Genomic DNA, 7,165 nt, shown 5'->3' on the forward strand with positions numbered 1-7,165 from the left:
GATTAAAAGAAAGGAGATTTTCTTTCAGGACACATTTAGAAACTTTTAAATTTCTTGTCTCTGTCTGGAGAAGGGAATTTGTGTCTTTGAGCTCCTTATTTTCCTTTCTTAATTTGCCCTCACAGCCAGAAGACTTTAAACTTTCTAGGGATGTTTTGAGCTCATTGTTTTCCTTCAGTAGTTTGTCCAGGGAAGCTAAAAGCAACCAGCCAGCATCATTACATTTCCTACTCTGCCAAAAAAATTCAAAATTTCCATGCACAGAGTGGCTAAATTCCTGACATCTCACAAGTGGTGAATTAGGATAGTCAAATGGATCTACATGGCGTATTAGGTCAAACAATTCATGCCAAGGATTATTCGCATAGCCCACAGAAGTGGAAGGAGAGACCATGGCATCATTAGGTCTCATCAAATTAAAGAGCCAACACCAGGAACCCCTAAAGCCATTAAAGAATGACATCCTTACAATTTTGTTTCTCTAGAGCCACTCCCGGTACCAAAATCTGTATCAGTCAGGGTTTACTACAGGAACAGATATAACACAAGATAAACAAATGTACAAGAAATTACAAGTTTGGCTTATAACCGTCAGCTACAGAGTTGGATGAGGAAGCGTGCAGAGGGTGTCTGCACGCTGGAGATTGAAGAGCCCAGCCCCAGGCCTGGAGCTCACTGCAGTGTCCATGCAAGTCCGTATCAAAAGGCTGATGGGTCTGTGACAGAATGCTGAAGAATCTACGATGAAGGCTGGAGAGTCAACACCAGAAGGCTGAAGAGTCCCAGATGGAAGCCCAACCGTCTGCACCAGAAGCCAGGAGACGACCAAGCTGAAGGTGAAGACTGGAGCTCCTCCGAAGAACCAGCAGCCAGTGCTTCCTCAATTCCTTTTTTTATGCAGTCTACCCACTCTGGGGAGGTGGGGGTCATCCTCTACACCCACACCCTCTGCATGCCTGCCTCTTGCACAGGCTCAGGATGAATACAAAGTGAGCACCCTGGACCCCTTCTGAGTTACACAGTTAACCTTCTAAATTTCTCAAATTAACACAATAAACAACATCCCAGAAGGGTAAATGCAGGTCCTTTTCACCCCAAGATGCAAAACTGCTGAGTCACTTAGCCAAACCTCTAGACTCCCCAAGTTGACACAATGTATCAACAATAACTATACATAAATAAAATAAAGCAAATTGGTAAACCGTTCACAACCGTTGGGCACATAAAGGATAATTAAACATGTTTACCATATCACTCTTTTATGTATGTTTGAAATTTTCCAAGGTTAAAAAAAAATCTCACAACTGGAAATACAGTCATATCAATTTTGATTTATTGGCATGAAAAGGTGCCTGAGGAATATGATTGGAAAAAGAAACAGGCCATGAATCCACATGAAAAATACTGTATCTGTTGATATGAAAATGTATATATGAAGTGTGATCCAACTGTATGGTGAATGCTTAAATTTTTAAAAATTGTATTACAATAAAAGACATTGCCATTAATCCTCCTCAAAATATCCCACATGCTTCAAACACATCTTATTGTACTTGCCACTTCCTGAAGCAGTTGTGGAAGTCTGCTGTGGCTGCCCTCTGTCTACAGCCATACCACTCTGAATGCGCCTCACTCTATTTTTTTTTTTTTTGTACGGGGAATCTAACTCATGACCTTGTGCTTGCTGGGCGGGCACTGTGCTACTGAACTACGTCCCTGATCTTATCTATTGTGGCTACCTCGATATCCTGAACTGACTCAAAATTATTACCTTTCACAGTCATGTAGACTTTGTGGAAGAGCCAGAAGTCATACAGTCCCAGATCCGGAGGTGGATGAGGGCACGTCATAATGTTTTTTCTTGTTTTTTGTTTTTTGAAGGAAGAAAAGGTTTATTCATCTCACAGTTTGTGGAGGTTTCAGTCTATAATCAGCTGGCTCCAAGGCAGGGTGGCATGGCACAGGGGCAACAGTTCAAGGTGGCAGAAGACAGCAAAAGCAAGAATGAGCAAAAGGGAGGAGCCTCATAATGTTTTTATTTGACAGAAACTGCTGTAATGAAAGAGGACTTCCAGAACTGCTTCGGAAAAGAGCAAGAACAATGGGATACATGTGTTTGAAGTGAGAGGGAGTATTTTGAAAGAATTAATGGTGATGTGTCTCTTACTGTAATAAAATTTTAATTTCAATATTTATCATACTTTTTTATCATACCTGGAATATTTGTATATAGGCAAAAGGAAGTGTCCAGAAGGATGGTCAAGGGGTGGGGATATAGTTCAGTGGCACAAGGGCCTACTTGGCAAGCACAAGGTCCTGAGTTCGATTCCCAGTACCAAAAAAAAAAAAAAAACAGACAGAAGAATGGTCAATAAAATGTTAACAGTGGTTATCATTGAGGCTTGGTAGATGCCACCATTCCCCAGTAGCCAGCTGCCACTGCTAACCCTGGTCAGCCCCACCATGTTCTTCAACATTACAGCCAACAGTGAGCCCTTGGGCCATGCCTTCTTCGAGCTGTTTGCAGACATAATTCCCAAAAGAGCAGAAAACTTTTGTGCGCTGAGCAGTGGAGAGAAAAGATTTGGTTATAAGGATTCCTGCTTTCACAGAATTATTCCAGGATGTACATGCCAGGTTAGTGATGTCACACTCGATAATGGCACTGGCAGCAATTCCACCTATGGGGAGAAATTTGATGATGAGAACTTCATCCTGAAGGGTACAGGTCTTGGTATCCTGTCCACGGCAAATGCTGGACCAAACACAAACCGTTCCAAGTTTTTCATCTGCACCGCCAGACTGAGTGGTTGCATGGAAAACACGCGGTCCTTGGGAAGCTAAAAAAGGGCACAAATATGATGGATGCCAGGAATGGAAAGACCAGCAAGAAGACCATATTAGTGACTGTGGACAATTCTAATGCATTTGATTTTTGTGTGTCTTCACTACCAGACCGTTGCTCCATGGCTCAGGAGAGCACCCTCCACCTCGTCTGCTCGCCACTTCTTAGAATATTTGGGCTCTCACTGTAGGTCTTTGGGTTCCATTATTTTCCTTACTCCCCTCCAAGTCTAGCTGGATTGCAGAGTTATGTTTATGATTATGAATAAAAACTAAATAAAAACAACAATAAAAAGGCTATCTCTGAGATGGGTGGGGAAGGGTCTTACTGTATAGCCCATGCTGACCTCATACTTGAGATCTTCTGGAGCTGGGCATGGTGGCACATGCCAGCATGTATGGCAGCACATGCCTGTAATCCCAACCCTTGGGAGGCTGAGGCAGGAGGATTGTTGCAAGTTCGAGTTTGAGTTTGAGTCCCAGGCCAGCCTTGGCTACAAAGAGAGTTCAAGACCAGCCTACACTGCATAATGAGACCCTGTCTCAAAAAGACAAAAAAAAAGATTTCCTTTGTGGAGATTGAACCCAGGCCTTGTGCATGTCAGGCAAGCACCACTGAACTACACTCCTAATGCTCAAAAGGTGTGTTTTTAAATATCACTTTATGCCGGGGATATAGCTCAGTGGCACAAGTGTCTGCCAGGCAAGCACAAGGTCCTGAGTTTGATTCCCAGTACTGAAAAAAAAAAAAATTTAAAAAATGCCAGGAGTGGTGGCACGAGGCCATCCTGAATTGCATAGTGAGACCTTGTCTCAAAAAGACCAAAAAAACCAAAAGTTTATATGATTAGAATTTTTCACTGTAACACTTATGTACTTTTTTTTTTTTTGTCTTTTTGAGACAGGGTCTCGCCATGCAGTTCAGGCTGGCCTTGAGCTCACTTTGTAGCCCAGGCTGTCCTTGAACTTGCAATGATCGTCCTGCCTCAGCCTCCCAAGGGCTGGGATTACAGGCATGCACCACCATGCCTGGCCTACTTATTTACATTTTTTTTTCTTATTTACATTTTAAACAAACTTATTTTGTGAAAACAGCCTTTTTTCCCCTTCAATGACAGTATAAACTTGAAGAAGTTCTGTCAGGGACCAGTGGTAACTAAATCTTGGTAGCTATTTGCCAGAAAAGGCCACACAGCCCCAACCAACCTCTCCCGACTAAAGAACCCCCAGGGCACATGTGGCCCAAATTCCTGCACGCAGCCTGGGACAGTGTGAACCCAGCACCCGAGAAGTCTCCTTTTCTCAGCTGCGCCCACATTCAAGCCTTGACTGCAGAAGGCAACATCTGCCTGTGGCTCTCCCCTTCAGGGCGGCCCTGAGTGGCAGCCAGCTTCTTCCCAGATTTTACTTGCAAAGCAAATTCAAACTGCTGGAAGCGGCTGGGAATTGGGGGTGAATCGAGACCATGGATTTCTATAGAATAATGAGAGCACAAATCAACTGCCTTCAGTCAAAAACAGCCTTGCTTAAACATTTTTCTGAGAGACAGTTGTGAAATGCTGGGTGTTTGAAAAGTACTGGGTAGGTTTGACTTTTTTGACCGTTAACAAAGTGAAATCCATTTCAGAGAAAGAAAATAGAATACAGAGAACCCAGGGGAAATAAAAAACACACAGTCCAGCAAATGCACCCTTGACCCTTTATCCTTTGTCACTCAGGGTCTTCCTTCCCCTGTTGAGCTTTTCCCTTTGGAAATCCAATATAAAGGAGCAGAGAAGCAGCCTTAATTATCCCAACAAGATTAACTTTCATTTTGACTGATTGATTGATTAATCAATGCTGGAGATGGAACCCAGGACCTTCCGAATGCTGACCAAGTCCTCTGCCACTGAGCTACACCCCAGCCCAAGATTAATTTTTAAAATTCCAATGGTCCAGTTTACTGACCCTTGGCCCAGTTTATATCAGGTTCTTAAGCAATGTACCAGTGCTGGTGTAACAAGGGCCAAACTGTTGTCCAACAAAGGAGGCTAGTGAGGGAATGTGTTTTCCTCAAATACCACAAAAAGTGCCACTGGGAATCTAAGCAGAGAAACCCGCCCGGCAACCTCCCAGACCATTGTCCTAGAAATCAGATCCCTGTACGGGTCCCAGCATACTTCTTTCTAACCATGTGCCTCTAGCCATGTAAGTCCCTTCCCCACAATTCTGGAAGCTGAGAAGTCTAGACAGCGTGGTGCTTCCACATAGCTTTGTCAAAACAAGGCAGAATAGCAGAAAGAGAATCAGCTGCATGCAGAGGACGCATGTGTGTGAGTAAAGGAAGCAAGAGGGCAGTGAGGGGCTGGGATCACTCTGTCGACAATTTGCTCTCAGAAAATTCCTAAAAGACCTGACCCACCCTATGAGACCAGCATCAACCCCTTCATCAGAACAATCATGACTCACTTACCTCCCTCCAGATCCCACTTTTCAATACTCTCAAGTGGGCACCAGGGCTCCAGCACAGGAGCCTTTGGGGGACGAACCACATCCTACCCACAGCACCGCCTGTCATTTCCACGGAGAAGTCTGCTGGGGTTCTGGTAGGGATTCAGTTGAATTAGTAGGTCAATTTGGAGAATATCACACCTTAGCAATGAATATGAGATGCTCTTTCCAGTATCTAGATCTTATTTAATTTCTTTCAACAATGCTTTGCACTTTTCAGAATACACATTTTGAACTTCTTTTATTGAATTTGTTGCTAAATATTTTTCTTTGTGATACAATTGTCAGTGAAACTATGCTCTTAATTTCATTTTTAGATTGTTCATTTTAAGTGTATAAAAATGATTGGTTTTGTGTATTGATCTTGTCTCCTACAACCCTGCTGAACTCAGCTATTAGTTCAGCATTTATTCTCATTCAGCTCATCATCCTTTAGTACATTATTTAGGGGTTCCCATGTAAAATGTCATATTGTCTATACGCAGAGGTGGTTGTATTTTCCGATCTAGCTGCATTTTATTACTTTTTGTAGCCATCTATTCCAGTTCAAGTGAATGAATGGTAAGAATTGAGGAGAATACGATTCCCACCCAGACGAGAGAAGGAGAGAACCTAGCATTGGATATGTGTGTCACTGAGAGGATGAGAGGGAGGGAAGCAGAGCCTCCCATATGCTGGGATTACAGGCACATGTCACCATGCCTGGTCTAAGAGTTTGAGTCTTAGTCACCTCATTGATGGGAAGAAAAAGTTCCAGGGATTGGTTACACAACACTATCAATATACTTAACATCACTGATGTTTTATTTTGTTTTGGTTTTGAGGGACAGGATCTTACTGCATAGCCCAGGGTGGTCATGAACTCATTGTGTAGGCCAGGCTGGCCTCAAACTTGCAACAATTCTCCTAAATGCTAGGATTACAGGCAGGCTGAACATGCTCAGCTGAGCTGTACACTTGAAATACTTGAATCATGGTAAATATTGTCATGTGTCTGTGTATATGTGTGGGGGGTGGAAGGTAGGGGGATGTGGGTGATGTTGGGAATTGAGCATGCCAGGCAAGTGTTCTATTGCAGAAGATGCCCCACCAAGCCAGTATACTTCAGTTTATTATTGTCCAGTTAATATAGTTACAGCTGCTTCTGTCTCCCAGAAACAGCTATTCATTGTGATGCATACTATAAGAACCAATCCCCAGTTGACAAGCCATTCTGCCTCTGTACTTCCTGCTTGCTTCTCCCATATAAGCCCTAGACCACCAGAGATCAGGGCCTGATATTTTGGGAATGATCCCAATCAGTGCCCATCAACATAAATAAATCTGCCTCCAAATCCTAAGTGTTGTTTTGGTGTTTCTGCCTACCATTGATCTGGTGCGTTGGCCAGGAAGACCAACTGTGCTGATCTCTTTTGTCACTGGTCGTGGCCCTCCCCTCAAGGATGGAGCAAGGACCTCTCCAGGTCCTGACTGGAAGGTGCACCATCAAGGTTTCTCAAGTCCCCTTGGAGGTCTGGAGGAGGATTCTTGGCTCCCTGCTTGAGCAGCTCACACTGGATGCCATAGAGAGGAGGACACTGTCTGCCTGTCTGTCTGTCTGCCTGCCTGCCTGATTCCAGTAAGACCTCCAAGGGAACCCCAGTTAGTCTGTTAGTCCTGCTCAGCTCAAGCAGAAGAGGTGTCTAATCAACTCTTGTTAGTCAAGACCACCCTCAAGGGAAGAGGGCTGGAATGTTTAACCTCTGAGTGCCTGCTGAATTAATGTGTGAGTGAGTGGACTGGACAGCAGCAATAAGCTGCTCCATCTGTGCACCAAGCCTGGGAAGCACTG

At 43.8% G+C, this 7,165-nt stretch overlaps 1 pseudogene; it reads left to right on the forward strand.

Moving 5' to 3' along the window:
- The first annotated feature begins 2,388 nt into the window (after window positions 1-2,388).
- LOC102024226 lies at window positions 2,389-2,923 on the forward strand (annotated as a pseudogene).
- Window positions 2,924-7,165: the final 4,242 nt, after the last annotated feature.

This window comes from Chinchilla lanigera, unplaced genomic scaffold (assembly GCF_000276665.1).
Source record: "Chinchilla lanigera isolate Chin_1 unplaced genomic scaffold, ChiLan1.0 scaffold00078, whole genome shotgun sequence".
Classification (NCBI taxonomy): domain Eukaryota; kingdom Metazoa; phylum Chordata; class Mammalia; order Rodentia; family Chinchillidae; genus Chinchilla; species Chinchilla lanigera.